Genomic DNA, 27,107 nt, shown 5'->3' with positions numbered 1-27,107 from the left:
TTTTCTCAATAATTTAAGGATTGCTTTTCGAGTCTTTTCAAAATTATTAAATAAGTCCAACAAACAAATTTTTCATGGTATTGTTTCCAAAAACGAGTTTTATTTTGATATTGCAACTTTTTCTTAATGATAGTAAACGGTTTCTTAAATTTAAATAGGGAAGTAACGGTAAATCTAACTAGATCCGAATAAAGATTGCACAAATAAGTAGTTTATATTGCGCTCACAAAAAAGAAAGTAAATTTACATAGAAAAGAGTTCGCTAATTATGTATATTAGAGCAAATAATTATATTTTTATGATAAACAATCGCGTTTCTAAAATAAAAATATTATTTGCAATGTGATGAGAAAATTGTATATTTATCTATCTGTTAATAAAAAAAACATTAATTCATATATAAGATATTCGTCGCGATTGCAATAGTGGGAAGATAAATAGGAATGGTGAATGGATTTAAATATAAATAACAATAATATTTTTGCGTAATGTTGAGACTCGCGAAATTTTATATTTAAAAAAATTTTTTAAATCGAATATTTAAAAAATCAAATTTGCGGAAACTGCCTCTTTCTTTCTCTCTCCGTACTTATTATTATATTATGTTATGTTCTATATAGTAAACGACATTAAATCAGTTAGATATATATCCGTACATACATTTATACACTTAAATTGTATATGTTAAAAATAATTTTAAATATTATATTTATATGAAATAATTATAAATTTAAATATATACATATTACATATATATACAATTTTAATGGCACTTCTATTTCCGGAGAAAGAAGATAGAAAAAAAATTCAAATTTTTCATCTGATTCAGTTACCCAAAGTCCTGTGGGAAAAAGCCGATTCCGGGATCATAAATTCTAATGTTAACCAACGTATTAGAAAGGAAGCTATATGCACCTATAGCGCGTGCACCGATCGGTATCCGTGAAAGTCCAGACCTCCGTTCGCACGAGCTTGTTGAGGAATCACTCTAGGTGATCTATACCCCGAGCACTTTCCAGCCGATGACTTGTTCGATGTGACGTTTACTTTGCGGTAACGGATATCCAGTGCCGTAACAGCAGCCACAAGGCATCGACTGTAATCGAGTGTGTCCTTCGACAACGGCATTCACTGATGGTAACCGATATAAGGTGCTACTCAATGCCTTAGAATTGAAAATAACAAGGGAGTTCTAGTTTCGTTACACCAATGAAGACTGAGCTATGCGATCGAAGTTAACAGTTCGCTATTGCTACGTTTTATAAATTAATAATATTTGACACAATCTCGATATCACGCGCATATTGATTTTATTATAACAAAATTTATCTCTCATATGCGCACTACATATGTATTCTCGAAAATATAATATAACAATTTATTAAAATAAAAATAAAATTTCAAATTATGTATTGTGTTTCGTCATATTTTGTACGATTTAAATTCTCCAGCTATAATGTTATTTGATTTCAAATCCTTGTCGCGATATTTAACGCGCGGATTTAATTAAAAAACTTAATTTTTAGTGGTATACTTAAAAAAAGCAAAAATTAAAGCAAATCTACAGTATGTGTGCACTTTGCATTACTCTACACGAGAGCACAGCTCTGTTACGTTATCGGATGTCTATAGAGTTGTATAGCAATTCATGGATAAATTCGTTGGAACGCGCGGGTGTTAAAAGCTGTGCAAACTCCTTTCACCATGCCACTGGACCAACGAAGCATGCTACAGACGGATCATTGCGTCTAACCGCGATCGAATGGCCACTCTCAAATGTGATTCAAGATTAGACTCGATCGACTAGTTCCGTTTCTTGCTTGAAATTAGATCAAACGGCGAGCAAAAACCAAGTTGTACTAAATAATTCTAATATTATTTAAATAAAGTGAGTATATATAATATTATTATTTATTAAGATATAATATCATCATATAATTAAGACGAAACAATTAGTTATTAAAAAAATATCCTATATTAAAGTATTAAATGTGCAAAAAATATTGCTTTATATTTTTCTTTTTGATATGCACATGTATATAATATTTATATTTTTAATTATATTTACTATATGAAAAATTTTTTAAGCTATAATTGCATTAATATTGATAAATTTTTAATATTGATAAATTACGTGTATAAATTTCAGAAATAGTCATCGTTATTAAAAGAAAAAAAAATTGCTTTGTCACACTTTATTAACTTTCGCAAGCCTACATCCTGTTAAAAAATGGAACGAAAGAAAGGACAAGGAGTTAATGATAGAGTGACGTGATGTACATACGTCGAAATGCTCAGAACTATTTTAAGCTCACCCGGAATTCGCGTTTCAAAAATCAAAGGTTACAAGAGAAAGGATTACTAACCAGAAGCAGCATTACAATGTACCTGCTCCGCAAACTGCTGCGTCGTCGTTTTTATTTACACATTAAACTTGATCCGTTTCATCGGAATTCAATGATTTTATGCTTTTTTATGTTTTAATTTATAAATAATAAAATATAATCTACATATAAATGCACGTTTATCATTATTAATGTATCAATATAATTTTAAATGTTACCTTTTTCCTAAAAAATTTAATTTAATAAATTAGATATATGTCCAATAATAATTGTTGAACAATACAATTAAATAAAAACACGTGAAAATAAAGCTTCAAAAATTTGTTATTTGATAAAACTTTAAAAAAAAATATACTCATTTTATATCGGCAAATTTTAATATAATATAGCATAATTTTTCGCGTGCATCGTAGTTATAGAAGCAGGATATTTTTACAATATTCGCACATTGCAGCAAATTGTGATATAATCAATAAGGAATTATTTATCATTAGTTATGTAAGCAACTACAGAAAAACGAATTACATATATATATATATATATATATATATATATATATATATATATATATATAATGGTTCGGTAATTTTAAGATTGATGCGATAACAGTGATCGTTTTATGATTTCGTGCTAGTTTAAATGATCATTTATAATCATGACGTGGATGATAAAGTAGTATTTTAAGTAAAAAGGCAATTTACATTGCATATATTTATGGTTGATTTTTCTGACATTCTCGAAATTTGTTTTTTATTATTTTTAGAAATCAATAAATGACTTAATTAAATATGATTATCTTTTTCTACTTTGATTAAGTCATGCTGTTTGAACATTATTACAAAACATAATTACAAAATTATACTTTTAAAACATCAACAAAAATAATTTCTCGATTAAAATTAAAAAATACATATATTTTATAAATAAAAGAAATATTTATATATATTTTCTGTCAAACTATATTTTCTCAAACTATATCATTTAATAAATACGATAATATTACAGACAATTTATTTCACATAAATGTATTTACAGAATTTCATAATGTATCATACAAAATTTTGAAAGAAATATGCATAGAGCAATCAGGAGAAACAAATATAGACAATATTTATGCTGTTTATTTTTAGATTGCATTTAATTTAATTTTAATTAATATTAATTGTATTTTTAATCAAATTTTTTTATGATTATTGGGAAAGAAAAAAATTTATCTTAATCAAAGATTTTGTATGTAAGAAATCTATGCATAATGTAGCAATACCAAATTATTGCAATAAAATATATGCAATGCACTTTTGTGAATATAAAATCACTCACCGCTTTGATGATACATTGCACATGGCTCTGCTATATGACACAATTTTTTCTGCTACAAATGCTGCACCTATATAGAATTTATAATTATTAATTAGTACTTGGATTTTTCGTGATCCATATTCAAATTTATGATATATATGATATTTTTCATACTGATATTAATTCTTGGCGCACACACACACACACACATATGTTAATTATTATAATTTTTTAAATTCTTTATTAAATAACAATTTTTCTATTTAATATTTATCTATCAAGTCGCAAAAGTGCAGCAAGAATAATAGTCTATTAAAATGTGCAAATTATACATTGAAAATAAACATACATATATATCATCGAAATAATAAATATGAATTTACTCACCAACTGTTACAACGATATTATCCAAATTCTTTGACGACAAATTTGTCTGGATTTTATAAAATTACGATTGCGAGAATTTTATTTTCCGAAAGTGTCATATATTCTCAATATCTCGCACTATTGACGCGATATATTGTGTTTATGCGTAATATAACGATCGTCCGATACTTTTCTCAATATTTCCAACACTACGCGTTTATTTGCAGACGATCTCGGTAATTTTATTAACATTTAATAATTACGAGCGCGATTTATATAAAAATTAAATTCACTTAAGAGAATTACGATATAACGATCGCCCGATACTTTTTCGACACATCCGATACTATTTCCGGATTCCCGCCAATTCTCCCTGCTTTCCCGCCATTTTTCTCGACACTCCCGCTACCCTTTTCTCGATGTTCCCGATACTATTGTCGGCACTCCCGATATTATACTCATATAATTGTAATTTATGTGATATAATATATCTACACATAATACGATAATATTACCCGATACTTTTTTTAGACTTTCGATATTCGATCGCGATTATATCCACGAATTATTAAATTTATCGGCCCTCGATCTCATTAACGACGCCACGATCCGATGTTGTTACTACGAGCATGTATTACGCGAATCACATATGTCTATCTCGAACTGAATTTGGCACTAGTTTTTACTAAACGTGTCACTAAAGATCCATAGATTATGCATTAATTGAGATTGACATAACCAATTAAAATCGAAAAAAAGTAAAGATTTTTGCTTGGATCTGATTGTTCAAATTTCCTGCATTCTTAATTTTTAATACATTCTTACTACATATATACGTTACATAATTAACTATGAAATAAAAAAATTTTTAGAACTTTTGAAATTTTCTATTATGTGATCAATTGCGTGAGCTAATGTCTATTTATGTTTCTCGTTAAGAAGCATTAAAGTACGCGGACTTAAAATATATGTGTGTATGTATGTATATAATATCTAAATATTATAATATATCCGAAAAGAATCATAATAATTTTTATCATTAATTTTATAATACGGATTATAATAGGATTAGATAATATATCGGTATATTTTGATAATATAATTTCGTAAGAGAAAAAATGTATCGCTGTGTAAATGCTGTGTATATATGCGTATACGTATATGCATATATGCCAATGCGTAACGAGTCCATATATGATACGAATAAACTTGCGAACTAATTCTCCTAAGAGTCGAAATGATATTAAACAAGAAATTGTTTTGAAGATAGATGGTATGCGAGAGGCAAGTGAGAGAGATGGGAATAGCTGTGAGAAGGGGAAGAACGAGCTGCTCGGCACTCGGCCGCTTTGTTTATGTTTACAGTTCGCACGTACCAACGCGGGTACTGATCCACTTATCGTTAGGATTGCCACATCGTAAACATTACAAAGCAGCAAAATGAATTTTTACTGGTACTTAAGCTACCATATTCTCGATTTTTACGACGGTTAGTCCGTCCATCTTTTTCTCGTGTACTACATGCACGCAAATCTGTGTCTGCTGTTATTTATCAGTTATTGTTATTTATCTTTCTTTTTATCAGATTGCAATGTCAAGCTTGTACTATGCTATAATTAAATATTGTTGTATTATAAATAATTTGTCACTAATTTTGTTAATATATTTTATTAATTTCTTATTAATATATTTTATTAATATATTTAAGACATTAAGATTATTAATATATTTAAGACATTAAGACATGTCGAATATAAAACGTATATATATAAAATAATCTTTATTATTAATTATTAACAAATGCATTGTGTGTGTAATATTTATTTGATAATCAATTCATTGCTCTTAATTTAATAGTAATATAGATTGCGTGTGAAAGAGAGAGAAAAAAAAGAGATAGAAACTGCATGGAAATTTGACCAATCATATGCACGTAAAGTAATTTTAGTTTCTTCGCTTCTGATTGGCCGAGTCGCAAGCGCCACAGTGGATTCGGAAGGTGAGATATTTGGCGATGTTCGCGCTCGTTTATGATGTATTGCGTATTATTATTTGTGACGTCGGACATTGTACAGTGCGGATGTAATAGCGATCGAGCTTCGTAGAGTCGAAGAAATCGTGCATCGCATCGATCTCAATTGTGTCACGGTACGATACTATGTATATAAGAATTTGTCTCGTCATATCTGAGTTATGATTAAGTTACTGAGAATAATGACCTTTGCAAGTAACGGTAAAAGTACTTTGTATTATCGGAAGTGTCGAGAAAGATGTCGGACGACTGTCGAATTATATGTTGGTATAGATTATATTATTGCGTGTAATTAGCGTGTACGTAATATCGAGAATGTCGAAAGAAAAACTCTGAACATTATTAGGCAATCGTATTCGGGAATATCGAGAAGTTGCGAAATTTATCGGGCAATCGTATTCTGCATAAATACGTTATTCGCATAGTCATGGCAACGCGCGACAACTTCAAGTAACTGCGTGCCACAGCATATTCTACAAGCGTTGTAAAAAGTAATAATTGAATTATCAAGAAATTATTGTTAAATAAGCGTATAGTTCTTGGAAGAATAAAAAAAAAATTGAACTTATTAAAATATTTGTATTAACTTGGAAAATCGTATCTAAATTCATATACGTATATTTGTGCACATTTTAGAAATTGGATCTTATAAATAATGTAAAAAAAAATATACATATATATTATATGTAGAGCAAAATTATATTTTTTGACATGTATTAAATTTTAATTTAATGTATTTAGGAACAAGTAGTTAAGCAGCAACAACAATGCATCAGTGGTGCAATGGCAATGCAGTGGCAGTGGCAATCCAAGAGCAGTACAATGACAACAGCAGTACTACGATAGTGCAATGGTCTGTGAGTAATTACTGTTTATATTTGCTTCGCAAATTATTGCATCTTTATTAATTGCGACATGATTAGCAACAATCATAATCTTGTCGCAGTGGTACATTTATTTAAATACCACACAATATTACCTATAATAAAGAAAATTATATTTTGAAGATATAGATATATACCTTATATAATGTATATCAATTAACAAAATGGAAATTGCAATACTATATAATTTGCACACTTAATATTATACATTAAAATTAAATTACTAACATATATATAGTTTATTTATTTTAATAAAATGAATATCAAACATTTAAATATTTAATAAAATATCTCAAAATGCTGTATACATATATCTAATTGACATATATTACATATATAATATATAATATAATATCTAATTGACATAGATTATATATATAAATTGTGTGTGCATATAATACATTAGAACATATGTATTAAATTTGTTAGAGTCAATATGCTATATTTGTATTTCATGCTGTTTTGCATAAAAAGATTGGTTCTGATATTTATTAATATTAAAGTGTTAACAAGGCATACACGAATTAAACATGGAAGGCAAATTTTTTTATATTTTGTAAATTTCTGTCAACATAATTTATAGCTATTATATTTTAATTAATTAGATTGTTCATGTTGTTCTTTCTGATCTGATTAGAAATATTTTTTGCTCTAATATATCACAATGTGCAAGTAATTAAAATACTTCATTAATAATTAAAAAACTTAAATATATACAGAAAAAAACTCATAATGGAAATGTGTGATGTTATTCGATGGAAATTCTATTTTATGCAAGTATTATTGAGTTATTAAAACATATCTAAATTTATAGTCGACTACTTTTATTAATATGAGAATAATTAAAAATTATAAAACATTTTTTTACTAGTTTATATTTTTTTATTATTATAAATTATGAATTACAATTTTTACTTGAAAATTTAATTTTGATTTAATGTACGAAAGATGCGTAAAAATCGAAGATAATCAAATGGAACAAAACTTTAACTGACTTTAATATATGATTTGGTTTTATTTCTAAATTAAAGTCATTGATTTTATCGTAAATATATTGGAAGAGAACCACGTGTATATATAAAATTAGATCTGTGTGGAGCTATAATAATATAATAAATCTATTACGCGGTGATAAATAATCGTCATTTTCCGACAAGCTTATAAACGTTTTAAAGTTACATCGACATTACTAATCAGTTGAAATGGGATAAATCATGTAGCAAGATTGATGGATCTTGTATACCAGCTGTTGAATGATTTCGAATCATGAAATGGCGCGATGTTGTATAGGTATATATTTTATAAGATCGCGTATAAAACCGTTAAACATAATTATGTGAAATCATTAAAAAATACACTGACAAAATGCTTTTTATTTTTTAACAAAAAAATTTTTAAATGCATTTAAATAAGTAAAGGCAAAAATTTCTAATGTTTCATTTTCAGTTATGTAAAAGAATTTAGTTAAAAAAAACAAATTAAACTATTGGAAGTACCGAAAAAATGTTAGATTAAAGGGAACATTTTACGTTTTTAACAGAACTTTTTGTTAAATAAAATTATAAAAAAGTTTATATAAAAATCATTGCATATTTCCAAAAATTATATATTTAGCAAAATACGAAACATTGCTAACGTTTTATTAGATTTCAATGCGTTTGGACGCAATGTTACTTTTGCGTCGTGTTACATCATGTTACATATGTAAACTCTTTAAAAACAGAAACAAATAGACAGTTATAATTTTAATTGTTTTCGCAAGAATATTTTAATTAATACATGCGCGATTTGATATTAGTTTCAACAAATCTATTTCCGCGTTTCAATTTTATAAGTAATACTTCAGAAGAGGTGTAACTAAAAATTGGGAAAAATAGATCGATTATTATCGATGCAACGTGATCATTGATGCGTTACTAATCTTCGAAAATTTGCAATGTTTATGCATTATTTTATGTCGCCAGACTTTCTCTTTGTTATTCAAATGGACACCCGCAATTACAAAAGTAAACACATCAAAAAGTATGTACACTTTCAATCGGCAAATACCGGATGTGGTATAAGCGGGACTTTAATTTCCTGCTTAACATTTTTATCTATCATTCGCGGATCGAGTGGAAAAATCAATAACTGTGCGGCCGCGATTCAACTGTACCGATTATCAGAGATAAGATCATATTCGCTTTCGAGACAAATTTGCATTCCGCGTCGATAAAATTCCGGGACGTTATTTCCTGTTAGCTTCTGATCAATCTACTGCAATTTTATCTGTTAATTCCCTTCATTCTAAATCGCATCCGTTTGCGGCCGCTTAAGGCTGCGTATCGCAGAAGGCACCGTTAATAAACACGATCCATTTTTAGTGCGCATTAACGTCGGTTGCATTACGCTCTTCGGCAATTGCATGCCGAACTTTCTCCACGGTTATACACCGGTTCTAATGGCGTGCATACATCCATCTGTGCTGTTCTATTAGCGAGAGCCTACGCATCTGTATCGCCGACGCATCTGTATCGCCGACGCATATACTTATGCGATGGCAATTTATGTAAAATTTAGAATAACATACAGGAATACCTTAGATTCATTGCGTTTTGATAAAGTATCGTTTTTTTACCTTACTTAATCTCTTGACAAAAAAAGTGAATTCTAAATTGTATCATAATGAATAAAAAGGATAACGCAAATATAAATTACAAATGATATAAACATGTAAGAAAAAAATCTTATGCATTATATATATATATAGCTTTATTCATATAGAAATTTAATATTAAAAACTTTAGTCTTATAAATAAAAAGTCCCGTTTATAAAATATATTTGCTTCCGTATAAAAGGTAGGTGCTACTGTGTAATTAACAAACCTTTTTAGAGATTTTTAAATCTAGTTAAAAGACTTACTCAAAGTTTCGTTTGTACACTGTAATTTTTAGTATTAAATTCCGTTTTATCGCTGCAAAGCTCCTTGTCCAAACTACGCACCGAAAATGTTTCCAAGAGTTAATTAGCCGAGCTGCGTTAATTAATTTTTTTTTTATCTTTTATTAGTAACGGGCAAGGGATTAATGCGATCGTAAATTGACAAAATAACGCTCTTAACTGCATTCCGTACATAATAATTACATTCATAATTCTGTTATTTAATTGAAATAACATCCCTTCTTTTATTATACGCATATTTTTCTTTTTGCTTAGTCTCTTGTTTTTTTTTAATCAATGTTAGAATAAAAATGTCAGCGTGTTATAACAAAGCGATGAAAGAAAATTTAAAAAACGATAAAATCATATATGGTTATCTTCCATGTGCGGTGTTGTTGGCAAAGAAAAACTTTGAAAAGATTTATTGTTTCGAATTGTTTATTAGATACTCGCTCGATATGTAGTTAATGAAAGTTTCTTAGACCGCTATTTACACGCAATGTTGTGTCTCGGCTACGTAATCGTTCTAATAACACACCGCAAGCGTATTATATACGCGCACCTTCGATAAAATACGATAATGGGCGCGATGTGTATTTTACTAAAGTTTACCACACATTTAATCCCAATCAACTTAGTCGAGCAACGAGAACTAATTCTTTGTTTTTACACTGTTTTGAAATATATCCGAGCAACTTTTATTATCTTTCAAAATGTAGTCAAGTTGTGTTGTGCACGAAATGCGAAATGTTGAAAGCTTGAGTTTTGTACAAACACAGAGGAAAATAGTAAAACTTAACAACCATTTTGAGTGTAATTAAAAGTGGCGCGTCGAATCCGTTGTACTACATCGATTAACGAAAAGATAACGCAGTATATCTTACCTTTATTATCATCGCGAATTGATCGCATGGCGCGAATACATGCCTCGATCCCATATTAATCAACGGCAAGTCGCGCAATCGTAAAGGCGGCGGTGGCTGCCCGTGTTCGAAACGCCTGGAAAATTGCAGCAGCCTTTAACGCGCAGTTTCTCTGTTGCGTCACGCGCGATTCGTCCCACGCATCGGCGCATAATTAAAATCTTGCACACTCTGCGGGATCCACATTTTTTCTAGCTTCGCATGCGTCGCGTTGAGGGTTCCATCTAATTGGAAATAAATTAATTTAATCGTGAAATCTCTCTCCGTTGTGCGAGAAATCGACTCTACTAATCGGAATCACGTCGTCGTAACGGCCACGATTTACATACATGCGCTTATATCTCATGATTCATTGTGCATTGTGTTGCGAGAAACAAAATCGATCATGATCGTTGGGAGACAATAACCTCCGTTAATTACGGGAAGTAAATTAGTAGTTACCTGTTTTGATCATGCGAAGTGATAGTTTCCTTTATTTATTTAAAGACTGTATGATATATATTTATATAAACTTTTTTATTTTATAAAATTTTTTCTCAAAAAAAAAAAAAAGAAAATAATATTTATTAATTTGTCTTTTAGCAGAAATTTAGCTTTTAGATTAAAATTGCGTTTATTTCTGTTTCTTTCGCCTTTCACATGTTGTTATTTTAAAAGATCATTTTATTTAGGCGTATAAAAAGTCTTAATTTTTTTGCATTTATCTTTGTACTTGCGATTTATCGTGATTAAATTCACGCGTACATTCTCGACCTTTGCTCGTGCATACGCATTCTTTAACTTTCAAAACGGTCGTCGAACAAGAGAAAAAAAAGCAATGACGGATAGTTACGCGTAAAACAAGTACGAAAAACGGACAAGTACATACTTCTTGATGGTTTCCCTTTAGCCGATCGTCATACCGGAACGAATGAGTTCCAACGGGGGGAGAGTTTGCGGTCGCGGAATCTAATTACAGCAGGAGAAGGAAAATAACAGACCTGCGCAATTCCCGTAGGTCGATTATGAAATTTTCAGCGATCAATGCCAGCTGCGCTCGGCTTATATCGCGTAAGCGTACAGGTAGCTATTAAGCGGCGCGAGGCAAACACGCGCGAGCCGATTCTTCGCGGGGAGTCTTTTGTGAAATGTTGATACTTCGTGATCGTTAATTGCGAACAGGTGATACATATTAGCCAGCGTTCTAATTGATCGGCTGTCGCCGATTTCCTCCTGACGACATGCGACTCGATAAATAATCCGATCAAAGAATTCATTATATTGCATAATTACACGCCATATCTGGCGTGTAATAAAATCGGAACTGTAATGATCTTAATAGGCGTGTTTAAGAGCTCATTGCATGTTAATAATAATACGAGTTGTCGTTAGGCTGCCTGCGAAATTACGAGTAACGTATCGTCTGCGAGAAAATCAATAAAAATTAGAAGAAAATAAAAAATATAGTCATCAAATAATCACAGCTTTGATAATAAAGATTCTAAGCTCTGTATTATCAAGTTATGTCATTGTTAATAATAAAATAGAATTAAATTTGCTATTATTAATCTTGAAATATTAATTTTACCTTGATCATTCAAATTATGTATATACAAATCTCTTTTCTGATAACTCTCAAATTGCGATTAAATAAGGCAATTAAATTATAGAAAAATACATAAATTTTAATTTTTTTATAAATAATTAAACAAATATTTAAATAAATATAATATTTGGAGGAGAATATTTAAACAAATAATTAAGCATGTATTAGTGACGCTACACGTGTAGTTTATAGATGATTTGAATTAGAATCAATTTTATATAATATCATAGAAATATTTATAATATTTTGTCCTCTACGTTTACGATAGTACTCCGTATAGTATCATGTAAGAGCACACGTGGAATTACTATGCGCGAATGACCTAGAGAAAATGTTGAATGAAACGCGGAAGAGTCGAAGAGAAGTTGCGCGGCTCGTATCTCGAGGACGATCCATGATCTTGCCCGATCCGAGGACATCTCGCAAAGTGCAACGATCCTCGGTGATGCAATCGGCCTGACCGTAACCATGTGTCTGTAACTCCATCGCCTTCGTGATGAAGACTCGATGATGCAAACGTCTTGCCAGCCTAGGCCACATAACGCTAGGAGACGCGCGCGCCCTGAACTTGAGAGGCTCAAGGGAATCTTCTCTGCGTGTTTTTCTCTTTCATCTCGCGTGCGCGATGTCTGCTCTTGTCACGCGTGCAATGCGGTTTAATTGATGTCGTGTCCTTACAAGGATTCCCCGCTGGCTGTTTACGATTGTATTCTGAATAATGATCGTTGATCGCAATCGGAATAATGATATCGGATAAAGATGCGCTGCACGTACTAATGGGAATTATAAACAGCGAAGCTTTAAATCGTTAAAGTACTATAAATTGACGCAAATAATTGAGTAACAAAACAATCTGCAACATTTTTTTAAACAAATTGAGGGTAAATATATTAATTTTTTTCAAAAAGCGAAAGAAAGAAATATTTAGCAAAAAAATATTTTTAATAAAAAAATTGATTTGATTTTTGTTTGAATTTTACTATTTAAAATATTTAAAAAAGAAACATAAATGATGAAGAATTTAACAATAACCGGGGCAATTGATTTTCTTTTTTGCAATCTTTATTTTAAGGTTCGCAGCAATTAATTTGCATAATTACGATACGTAAATTATATAATTATTATAATTGCAATTAAACAGATAATTACGTAAAAAAAATAGCAATTACATAAAAATGATTTAAGGATGACTCGCGTTATATTACGACACGTTTTTTCGCACATTTCACGCAACTTTTTCCATATGAATCATTTTTTTTTCCCTTTCACGACGCAAATTAAAAATAGATATTATTAGGAAGAAGAAAAGTAGCACGCGCACAAAGGTCAATCACATGGTAATCTTGTTTTCTTCTGCATTATAATGTTTATTATAATAAAAAAAGCAAATTAAAAAATTTGATGTATAGTACTGTATTAGTGCTGCTTTGGATTAATAATTCTAAAACTTATCTGTCACTTTTATTAATTTTTAATCACGATAGCTTTGAAAGTTAGCTATATACGTGTCTGTAAAAGTAAAAAAGTTGTAAGTCCCCAAAAAATTTTAAAGTTTTTATTTAAATAATAATCAAATGCATAAATAACATGATAAAATATATAGTAGATGAAATTCTCAAAAGAGAATTATTTTAAAACTATTAATAATTTAAAATAACACAGGCAATCTTAATTTATTTAAATGTATGCACAAATGCGTATGCTTGAATTACAAGCAAATGAATTTTTCAAGAAAACACATTTAATGTACGATTTCGAAGAAATATTTAACAATCCAGCTGCAATCACTTTATATTTGAAATTTTAAACACAGTGTATCCGTAAAATTATATATTAGACACACCTTGGAAATCCGAACTAATCTGTAACGAATTGAAACACATGTAGCCTAAACTCACCAGTGCTTGTTGATATTTAAAATTTGCCAAGTGTATGTACAAATAAATAAATAAATATATGTTATATATATATATATATATATATATATATATATATATTATAACGAGCTTAGTGATTCATAAAATGCGTCACGAGCACCACACCCACCCAAGTCAGGCATGGTACGAGGGAAACCTCAATGCCAAGAATGTGGCATAAGAGTAGTTCCGTTTTATTCTGATCGCAACACGATCTCTCTCGAATAACATTTTATACTTTCTATTAATTAATATCATCAATTATAATCTTTAAGATTTTATGTGACACAAGCGATTAGGCACTTTCAAATAAATAATAATGATTCAAGCACTTTAATTTTTTTAAATAATTATATTAGAGTCACAAAATTATTGGATGTAAATATGAAAATATGATTTTAAACACATTTTTTTTTTTTTTTAAATTATCAACATTTAAAGAGTTTATATAGACGTTTTGTAAGCGAAATATTTCTGTTGATATTTCAATTTCAAATTTTACTCTCTGATCGTTTAATAAAAATTACATAAATATGTGTCTCTTTTTAATTTTCAATTTTTTTATCTTGCAATGTAATTTTCTAATGTTTTTTTATATTTTGTACTTTTATAATATGTAAAGCATATAATAAAACATCACATACATACACAAAGCTGAACTCGGTATATTTGCTATCGTTAGGATCTAGGCTATCGTCGGTTCTGTCAATTTCACTAAACATTTGGAGTTAGTTTCACAGTAGAGGATATGAAAATCTCTTGCCGGAATTTTTTTTTATACGCATATATATATATATATATATATATATATATATATATATTACGCTTTGCAAGGCACAATATATATACGCATATATATATTGTGCCTTGCAAAGAAACATTTTTTTTCAACAATCTAAGAAGACAATGACCTGTGCTTTTTTCGCAACGATACTCGCGCATTATCTGCTAGTCACTTATGTTGAATCGTGCACGTCTGCAGCACGAATTTACCGATATATGCTCGTTAATCTTTTTAATTAACACTTAATTAACGCTTCTACTATTACTATCTTCTGATGTATTATTTAACTGCCTGAAATAGGAACGCGCAGTTTGGCAATACATACTATACTTCCCTTGTCAATTCACGAGATATTGCTTATTATTTTGTATCGATTTTATATGAAAGAAACAATAACGTAACATACAGGTTTACTACAAATGTAACTACAAATTTTATTACAAGTTATTATTTATAAGGATTATTCGTATACGAAACGATATCCACTGTGCTTACTTTACATCTTGGCATTATATGCAAAAGCACCTGTCGATATTACATGCACTATTAATCATGAGAGCGCAACAAAACTACGAAGAAAACAGACTCTCTCGATTCAGGTTCAGAATGCATTCCGATTGGCGAAGAGCGCCTTCTCATTGTTACAATGCAGAATTTCTTGCGCGAAAGTCTCGCATTCTTTGTTTAAAAAAATTTTTTATTTGCGAAACGTACATGACATTACATAGAGAGATATAGGTAGAAATCGATCTCTCTCAATAGATAGTATTACAGATGCATAAATTATGTGCTATTCATCCAATCTTTACTAAATCGCGTCGAGATAATTTATGAAAGAAACCCGGAATAGATATATAGCATTGTGATCGGAAATAATCTAGAGCATGTTATTGTTCATTCTATTTTCTCGAGATTGTGTAAGACTTGCGTCTTTAAATTTTTCAAGGATTCCAAACATTTTAAAATTTTGCAATCTCGATGTATTAATACATCTTCTTAAGTTTCGTTAAATCTCTATACATTTTCTAAATTTTTAATACGATATTTGTCTTGAAATTGTGTTGACTTTAATTGATTTTGATTTTATTAAAAAATTCTTTTATATATTTGAAAGTCCGATTAATTAATATCAATGCGGTTTTCTAGAATGCCATATTGATGCCATATGGTATGATAGCGATCAAGAAAATCCGATTATAATCTCGAGAAGAGAACAATAACGTCAATTATGGCGAATGGAGAATATTTAAGCTCGGAAAATTGGGTCTTACTTCCTCGATAAACTGGCCATTATGTATTGCATGATTTTGCATTATAACCCTACGTGGAAATGCAAAGTATACAATTTGATTAAACGAACACGGATCGATCGTGAAAGTTGGATAAGCGAGCGCCGAGCTTTCATAGCACGAACAGTCGAACCGAGGAAAGATATATAGTCATGGATTCTCACTTAACGTTCTACGTAGTGCAATATACGATTCATTACATAATCACACGAGACACATCGCATGCATCGTGATTGTATCGTGATGTTTTCCTTTTTTTAAACAACACATTAGTCTGAAAGATACATTTCAATTATAACTTTATTAAGGCTCTTGGGTCTCGTAAATCTTTTTAATTAGCCTGCGTAGTTTTTTTTTCTGGTTTCTTTCATTGCTCCCTTGTTATATGTCGTAATGAGTCTTTCCCATAAGACACACCTTGCTTCTCGCGACTATGATAGATATTTTTTCTCACTTATGATATGGAAATCAAAAATTTTGTAACCACATTTTATCTTTTAATAATTTCCATTTTTTTTTTGTATATGTATATAAAAATAATTTGTTCAAAATTTACATCTTCTTTAATAAAGGGACACTATTTTAAAAATATTAAAGCAAAAAGTATTATACTTTATGATACGCGTGATTACATGCGCACAATGAAGAAATTACTTAGAATGGAGATCGTGAGAATTTATCGAAAGCGTTACGTGTAGATTTTAACACGAACGTTCGCACATAATTTTTCTTTTCGATAGAATAGGATAATGTTATTAAAGAGATAAAAAGGTATTACTAAATCGCAATTACTCGTTTGCGCGCCGCTTTCACAACATTCTAATGATAAAAGGTGTAACTAGATATTGTTTTTATTGTAATACTTATGTGCTACTTATTAATTAACTACTTAATGCTATTATGCACGTCCTAAAAACGTATCTACTTTATATAGATATCTTATAGATATACTTTATATAGTACCAATTTACAAGATCATTTAAAATTCTTAATCCTTTTTATTTAAATTACGATCAATTTTTTTATAAATTTTATTATCATTAAACACGAATATGAATATTACACGAAAAAATTAATTTGCTGGAAAATAATTTGCGAGATATTTTATCATTATTCATTAGATAGCTAGTTACTTTCGATATAGAACCTACGGGCACTCGTGCTCGTGATACTCGTTAATCCTCGTAATGACGGTGCGCGCAGTTTGCGGATTTCTTTCTCCTCGCAATTTGTTATTCAAGAAAATATTGCAAAACATGCTTAGATTATGAAATATACTGAAGCACTCAATATTCAAAAGTGATAAATACCAGTGTTACGTTATTATTACATTCTTATGACAATAAACTCATAAATAGATACATTCATAGGCTCATTAAACGCATTTTATGCGATATATTTACATGAGCGTTAAACATATTTTGCGTTTTCGAAAAATTGCAAGTGTAAATTGCTTGTTCGCCTTTAATATGAGCCGTTTACAGCCACGCGATGTTTTTCTTATTATATACAAGAGCTCTTTATGTATTATAAGGAACGCGTTCAGATTATGTTACAGAATCTTACATACACATATATTTATTAATTCTTTCAACAAATATTTTTTTATTAGGAAAATCATTGAATCAATATTTCTATGTAGTTTCAGAAACTTTTTAGAGAATCAATTTCAATAAGTTAATCTTTTTAAATTTGGTTATTGGCATAATTATAGCAGAACATATTCATAAGTTAAAGCAACAAAATTGAAAATGTATGTAAATGTTTGTAAATTATATGTTTTGCATATTACGAATGAGAAATATGTTTATTGAAAACACGAAAGATTGAAAAGGAAAGATTAAACGTAATGTGTTATTTATTATTAAAGAATTTCTTCAGATGGTTTATACATTTATATGTTGCAGCTTCGTAACATAACGTACCAATTACGCTAATTATTTGTTGCATGTGCGATGTACGTAATCAGCAACGATGTAAATTATTTCGAGTGGCATGGAGATAGTAATTTCAAAATCATAGGCTAGATTTCTTTGCATAATAGGTCGATCATCGAAAATTTGGCTAATTAATCTCGGCGCATAATAAGCAATTTTCTGCTGGCAATTGATTATACAACGCGGAAATCTCTTTCAATCAATCAAGGCTGCGGATCATGAATCACGATAAACAATAAACGATAGCAAATTAACGAGAAGGGATTCTAAGTTTTCGCTGACCGTTCTAACGTCGCAGTGCGACCTAGTTTCAATTCAAATTGACGCAATAGTCTGAGCGCATTCCTTCTGATTGCCGGACAGAATGAAGCTTGTGTGAATTCGCAATAATGATTTACGTCAAAATATGGTCCACATAATTTGCAGACATCTTCTAATTACAAAAATTAATTTTCTAATAATTTTTTGAATAATTCTATATTAATTATTATGTCTGAGATAATTAGTTTGAACTGAGATTTTAATAATATTTATTCTTTATGATAGCTTGGTAATTAATTACTATTAAATAGATTACATAGTGTTGATCCTTCAACAATTAGTTTGTTAATAATTTTATCGACAATGGGATTTTCCAGTAATTAATTAATAATTAATCAAATGCGTTCTCTATAATTTAAATCATTAATTCTATGGTTTTCTATTCATTATTTTTTTTTTTAATGATTACTTCTCTCAATTCATTCGACAAGAAAAGGCCTTATTGTGGGATAATTTTTTTGCTGTATATTTTCTGCATTTACACCAACATTACTAATATTTATTTAGAAAATGTTCTCGTTTCGCTGAATTTCTCTTTTAGCTGGCCTTGAATTGCGAATGCAGATAGCTCATTGACTACACATTCAACGTAATGCGTGCCTAGCATAGAACGTTTTACAGTTTATACTTTACTAAACAATGTTGAACTGGGCGTTGTCCAAGACAAGGTCTTGAAATATGTGATTTAACATTCTGGTGAGAGGAAAAGTGATAATAACATTATTATTATTACCTTTTTTTTATATACTCAACCACAACGAATCGAATTGTTTCATTATATTGCATAATATGAATTAACATATTATATGAAGGAGCAAAAAAAATTTATATTCATAATATAAAAAAAAGTTGTAATACGCACATTCTCCCATTATATATTGAAAATGTGCAAATTTTATTATTATTAAGAAACGAATTATTAATGAATTCATTAATCTTTTTATATTATGTAAATATTTGTTTTAGCTTTTATATTTTACATGTTAATATTTAATGTGTATAATTCTTTGAATGTATCTTGTCAAATGTACAGTATATGTTCTATAACTAATTTTAGTTACAACAAAGCCATGCTGCAGCATAATTAATAACCATTTTGTACGTTGTGAGAATAAACGCCATGAAACTGCAGAACATATTATGCGCTACGTAATACATCATACTGTCCGTAAATTTCGATCTAGATTCCTAACGTAATCAATAATCGCAGAGAAAGAGCGATAACGAATGACATGAAATTGCTTGTGTTTCGCAAACTCCGCAATATCTTGCTATTACAATGTTATCGCTGTAGAGCTGAGGGTGGCTATATTTATTAAATCTCGATCTCGTTATAACGCGCATTGTATCGGTTAATGATTAATGAAAATTTGCCGTGTTGCGCGAAAAATCCTGCGATCATTGTAGCCAAGATCGATTTTTTTCAAGCAAACTATTTAATATATTTCTATAGAAATATCATAATTTACTCTTTCAATTTTTTATAATATTATGTGACGCCGCGTCTTATCTGTTTAATATCGGTTTGAAGATCGGATACAGATACGTTTAAAATAAAACGTGCGGTGAGAATACGTATTATTGTTTTTGAATGTCGAAAGGGTTAATGATGAATCCACGTATGGCAGAAACTGTTAGGAACTTGAATCAAGTCTCACGAATTCTATCGCGCCATTTGTTTAAGAGGCCACCTCCCGTCAGCACGTACGCAATTAGCCGTAATCATTAGTATCACCGCGAAATACGAATTGCGGTAAATGGACGGCACAGAAGAATCACAGTTCGGTGAAACATGCCGCAAAATAATTATCGCAAAACTCGAAAAAAAAAAGCCGAAAATTGCGTGTAGCACTAATCGCGAGAATAGCGGCGACGATTTAAAAGCCTTCGTTATTGTTGCGTTCGAAATCGCACTAAATGATACACTTGACTGATATTCCTCCGTTTAGTACGGTTTAGTTACGGCCAGCTGTACCGATTTTTCCTCGCACATAATGACCCCTTGTCGGCACGAGTCGGGTATTACGAATGAATCGTTTTATATCGATAACCTTTCCGAGATTAATAGATTGAATTGCCGTTATACGCACATTACATTTTACATCGTTTCACTGAAATTTTTCACTTTCTATATTAGAAAACTTAATCTGTTACGATGTTTCTGCGCTAAGTTTTTTTATATGATTGTCTAGATATATTAATTCATGTAATTGAAATAATATATTTTAAAGATACCATATACGAGCGATTTTGTTTAAACAATGGAATCTTGAATTTTATTTTACTGTGACTTTAACAAGTATTTTTTTTTAAAGCGATTATTGTCAAACACACCCTTATATTCCAAAATCTTTTTTGAAAAAGCATATTTTTAAAATTTATTAAACGATTTTGTAAACATATGCATGATAAGATCTGTTTCTATTCGATACGTATAAGATGTGATACGCGTCAGCAGTTTATAGCGTTACATATGTTACTAAGTATATGCAACATGTACGCTTTATGCATTGATTGACAGATTTGGCGGATTAAATTTTTTGCGATAAGTATCGCGACTGGTGGCATGTTGGCATGCAAACGTTGGTGCGGACTTTCTATCCGTATAATAGTAGATGGTAGTAAATAGTAAACATAAATCGTATTATTTTTCTGGCTTTGATTTACAAATCAAATTTTTTTTTTTTTTTTTACAAAATTTTATTAATTATAATTACGGACAAAAGAAGTAATTATGGAGAAATCCAGCTATATTTCAAATAAAATTATGTATTTAAGCTCACTTTAGACAATCTATAATTTGCAATAAAATTTAGATAGAATTCTATTTGTAATTTCATATCGCATATTATAGAAAACATTTAAAGAACTGAAATGTACAGCAAAATATACAAATAAATTAGAAGACACGGTATATAAAATTATAAACAGATTTTTATCTTGAATTTTTACGCAAATTATAAATTGTTTAAAACGAGCTTAATCAAATCATAAATGAAATTACTTTTATTTATCAATAAAGTTATATATATATATATATTCTTTCTCTTTTTTTTTCTTCATTCTGCATAAATATTTGAATTATTTAATATTGTCAATGACCATTGAAAAATAAATATCAGAAAGCGGTATGTAATGTGCATCTTCGAACAAAAAAATCAGAACAATTTCATAAGCCAATTGTCCAGTCTCAAGACAAAACTCGCACGTGTCATATGATTAATAGCCGCCGCGCTTTTCGAAACGGATTTCAGGTGCTCTACAAAATTGTCACGTCTTGAATATCGATGATAAATAAAATGTCAGAAGATGTTGAGCGCAGATTGCGAGTTGATAAATCATGGACGATCTTGTGATACTTTAATTTCGATCCGACATTTTGGGCGCGCATTGTCGACAGATCTAGAGTTTTTAAGGTCACCGAAGAACGAAACTAGTCTCTCCTTCTCCACGCAGATCACTTATTTCCTCGCGGCTGTTTCGCGTGCGAAGAGAACGGCACGGACCTTCCGTCGTCATCTCGGGCAAGGATAAAAAAATCAAGGAGCGGCTGGGACAGGACAGACAGTCGTTGCCGCGTCATCGCGAGATCTTTTTACGTGTCGAACCGGTAATACGTACGTGTGGGTTTGCGACCCCGTTTTAATGCATTTCCGGTGAGCGTATTCATCGATTATCCCATGACTACAGTTTTTGTTGGCTCTTGACAGTAGTTTCTCATCCACGTTGTTTTCTCCTAAATTAATTCCTCGATGTTATACGAATTTGACACGATCTCCGATATGGAGATTGACAATCCTGATACATTTTAATTAATTCGATGCTTTGATACATATGTAATGTATTCAGGAAATTTTGTTGCTCATTATAGAATTGTGCGATTGGCAATCTCTTTTTTTTTTATTGTAAAAAAATTGGAACGTAAAAAGTCGAAAATTTATAAAATACTAAATAATTAAATTTAGTTGTCAATATTTCGAAAAATTTTTTCTGCTATATACAAAATTTTAATTATTTCCGCAGAAGCAACTATAATATGGCTTTTTTCAAAAATATTAAAATAATATTCAGTTCTAATTGATATAAATAAGTCGAAGGCAATTTAATCTAATCAGATTGACTATTTGACTAGAATCTTATAATCTAGATTAATTGAATCTTTATTTGTCTACTTTCATTATGGATAGATTCAGAATGAAACAAGAAGTCTGTACCTCATAAATCTGATTAATCTGATTATCTGATTATAAACATAATTCAAACTCACTGTTACCGGATCTACTAATGAAGTTTTATTGTACGCAGAATACTTTCTCGAAATCCTTCACGAAGCGTGTAAGCCGAACATCTATTTTTATTTTTGCGATAGAGTGTATCTCTCAGCATATCTCGACGCCCACTTTGAATTATTAGTGAATCTCACTTTTTCTTTCTTCATAGAGTGAATGTGCTTCCGGTGTGCAACTTCAGTTAATAAAATTATAAACCGATTGAATCCTCAGTTTCCTCATCGACACTCGACCTTATTCTCAAGCTGCTCTTACATCTATTTCTCTTTTGTTATTTCTTTCTAAAATTTGGTGTTGTGAGCATTTTACAATTCCGATATTGTTAAAAATAAAAAGGGAAGGGATGTTTTTATGTTATTTCACTAGTAATGGTATGAAAAAAATATATAATTATAAATAAATTCTTTATTTTATTATATACATATTTTTATAACTTAATGTAATTAGGTAATTAAAAAAATATATCGACACACACAAAAAGAAATGGTTTTGACACTTACAATTGGATCATCATTTGCAACTTTAATATTATTTTTAAAAAATCTTGCGATAGGGAGATCCATTTTGATCGATTATGTATTCTAAAGAATTCTAATTAATCAAATCTAGAAAATTATACAGTTACGTAAGTGCATCTGTAAATAAATACGCGTAGGTCGCTGTATATTTATAAAGATATGATATGAATATGTATATGAGGCAGCGGAATATGTATGTTTGAATACACTAAGTGTATGAGAAAGCTTGGAAAAGATGCTTTGTCACTTATAGATTTTGATATACGACAACGAGGTATTGTTTTCTGCGATTCCGGCTTTCTATTACTCATATCTAAGTATTGTTCTCCATCTTGTCCATATTATCGGCCTTTTGTATTTCATGATAATGAAGATAATTAAATTTATGCAAATATTCGCAAAATGCCGTTTGATGGGCGACTGCCTTTTGCGCGATTGCACACAAATTATAATCGCTGAAAATATCAACGACTATCAATATTCTTTCTTTTAAAAAGATTGCGACATGATTTAACTCTGTAACTGAATACTTTGCATTAGAATTACGATTTGTTCGTACTATATATTTTATTGCAAATTGCAATTTCGTAGAAAAAATTCAAAGAAATAAAAAGTTGTATATTAATAGATTCGTGCAGCAATGGTTTCTGCTGAAATCATTAAACGCGTTACCACTTACCGAACTGGTATATTCGTGTTTTTTGTAGCTCCTAAAAAAAAAATTTAATTTACTTATTTACGTCAATTTTCGCAAGATCATTTCTCAATGATATAAGATACACACAACTGTTTTATATTATTTTTTTCTATTAATAAGAACGTACCGAATGTATGATACGAAATATCTTGTTTTACGAGATTTTCGATCTCTTGATTCCCTTTTTTTTTAGCGTCAGAGATTTACTTCTCACCTTTCTCTTTATGTTTCCTCCCTCGGGACTCGGGTGGCTTTCGTAGCCCGGAGTTGTTGTTAATTAACTGTGTAATCGATCCTTTCTGTCTCGTGAAGGAAAGTAACGGCCGCGAATTTCGAGGAACCGACCGACGAAAGGGGACAAGATGGGCTATAAAACAAGTACCGTTTCCTATCGCGATAGTCGCTCGCCGACAACGACGAGTTAAAACGATTGCAGTTAAAACGATTTCAATACGCCTTCGCATTCACTCTAGAAAGGAAAGTAAAGGCGTTCGGTCCACCTTTGCTTTTCTTATTTATGAGAATCGATTCCATTTGCTCGCGGCACTTTGCTTACGGTATAAATCTCGCATTTTTCGCAATTCGATCGAACCATCGCGCGCGTTTTTGCAAGATTCCGAATATAAAACAACTCGAAAGAGGACGCAATCGTATCGCAATAATTTCTTACAGGAAGCTCACTCGGATACACTCGGAGATACTTGATATAAAGATGCTGTTATTGTTACTCGAAAAAAATGTCATTATCTCTCAAACTTCGACTTCTGAACGAGAAATAGAGAGTCTTAGAAAGAACGCGATTGAAAATTTAATATTGATGGAAGAAAATATTTAAAGTTGAGCAAAAAAATTGCAAGATAATTGTTTACGTTGATTTTATAAGGTTTTAATATCCAACTATATCATAAACAATATTTATCGTATGCGTCTTAGAGCATATACTTTGGGAATGTCATATCATGGGAAGGGTTGATATAATCTGGCATTGCATTTGACACACATTGCGATCATAATAGAGGCCGACGTGACCGAATTATTAGTATGTGCACGTTTTGATACTATATTAGATAACATACGGATCACCCAGCCACCAAACTTAGCGATATATTTTGAATAATGCAACTCTCCTTTCTGTTATGAATCAAGATCTGGGAGCGGCTGTCGGGATGTCAATCACAATGGAGTACGAAATTTTTTCTGTCATATCCAAGCCTTGTATCAGGTGCGATTCGTCATGTGTCTCAGGAGAATTTATAAAGTGTCATAATATAATATATATATTAATCAGATGTTATCATCTCAATCATTATGTGCTTGCTTGTTCGTGGTTTAATATAGTACGCTATTAAATGCTATATCTTTTAAACGATCGCGACAGAAGAATTTTATCGTAAAAACGTTATAAGATTTCTGTAGAGATGGGGTTAATATTGTTACAGCAAATTGCATATCAATTCCAAATCAAATATAAAAATGTGTGTGTGTGTGTGTGTATATATTGTACATATATAGTATATAATTTATAATAAATATAAATGCTGTAAAAAATGTTTGGGAAAGATTTTATATAATTTTTTTTATGAAATTATTTCAAGACGTTTTTCCAAAAATTTGAATATTAAATTGTCAATTTTGATTTTCATAGAGAATAAATTTCTCATGTAAATATATCTTCAGCTAAATCGGTCGATGAACATTGATGTAATATTTCACAAATTAATACAATGTCACATTTTAAGAACATAATTAAATTGATTTATTGAATTTTATTTTACAATTATATTTCTTTGCACTGTGGGATTTAATAGATTCTTTATTTTTGTCCGAAAAACTTTTGTAAGTCCTTAAAAAATAAAATTTATAGGAATACTGCGTCTATAATGATAAATGAATAAAATGGCTTTGATCCTGCCATTAACGGTATTTGAAATGATTTATTGCCAATGTGTACCTTGAAAAGTGGTAGCATAAAAGATATACTCATATGGGATTTAATTTTTCTTTTATGACTGTTCCACAGTTATTTTTAATGCGTTAATTGAAAATCGAATTGACGATTAAAGTGATGCGTGTGTAATTAAGCGGTATACTCGATCGTAATGCATGGGTCGTAATCTAGCAGGAATTGCGAGAACATATACAGTTACTTTAATAAATATTACGAGCAAAACATGAGCATTAAATGAAACCAACGGTAAAAAAGAAAATATTTAACGCACGCAGAAAAACGAATTGTTCGGAAGTGCAACCGCCGGCTGACCTTCAAAGATTGTGCGAGTGTAATTGTTTCGAAAGTAATTTAGAAATAATTAAACACTGAATATATAGTTTAACTATTGCTAGGTTGAATATAATTAACGTTAAAATGTCTTTATTAAATTATTTCATCATCTCTAAATGTATGTTTTCTGTTTTATTTGAATTTCTGTTTTTAGTAATATAAAATGTGTATAAAATAAAATAAAATTTTTAATTGTTAAAATTCTCAAATAAAAGGTCATCTGGATCTTTTACTTTCTGTTCTAGAAAATATAGATTCTTGCTATTCACAGGTAGCAGTATTCGTTGTGCGTAGAATGCATTAAAATATTACTATGACTAAATTATATTATTGCTCCGTTTCCCGTTCAAAATTCATTAAATCCGAATCTTATGTTTCATCATAAATCAAGTGTGAGTGTACATTGGTATTCGACATCGGTTTAAACGTTTTCATAAAGCATCGAAGGTGAACTCTCGGTATAACGAACATGATTGTGGTAGAATATGGAAGTAATTAATCATGCGCATCGATTGTGAGAATTATTGTGTAACTCTTTTGATGACACTATTTGCTAATATAATTGCGCATTATTTTATAGAATAAAATAATGATTTCAAGAATAAAAATTATTTGATTTCTAATTAATAAATCTTATTCAAATTTTTTGTTAGTAAATTAAATACTGTTGATTAAAATTTGTTTTTATAAAAATAATTATCGTATTTTGATTGAAAATTCA

General features: G+C 30.1%; 1 long non-coding RNA gene across 1 annotated transcript in view; it reads left to right on the top strand.

Annotated features, from left to right (window-relative positions):
• The first annotated feature begins 5,887 nt into the window (after positions 1–5,887).
• LOC126851441 (uncharacterized) overlaps positions 5,888–27,107 on the top strand; it is a 44,011-nt gene continuing 22,791 nt past the window's right edge. The window contains exons 1-2 of the long non-coding RNA XR_007687668.1: positions 5,888–6,158; positions 6,784–6,899. This is a non-coding gene — a long non-coding RNA (uncharacterized LOC126851441). The remainder of the gene's footprint in view (positions 6,159–6,783; positions 6,900–27,107) is intronic.

This window comes from Cataglyphis hispanica, chromosome 8 (assembly GCF_021464435.1).
Source record: "Cataglyphis hispanica isolate Lineage 1 chromosome 8, ULB_Chis1_1.0, whole genome shotgun sequence".
NCBI classification, from domain to species: Eukaryota; Metazoa; Arthropoda; class Insecta; order Hymenoptera; family Formicidae; genus Cataglyphis; species Cataglyphis hispanica.
This window is presented reverse-complemented; position numbering and strand designations above follow the sequence as displayed.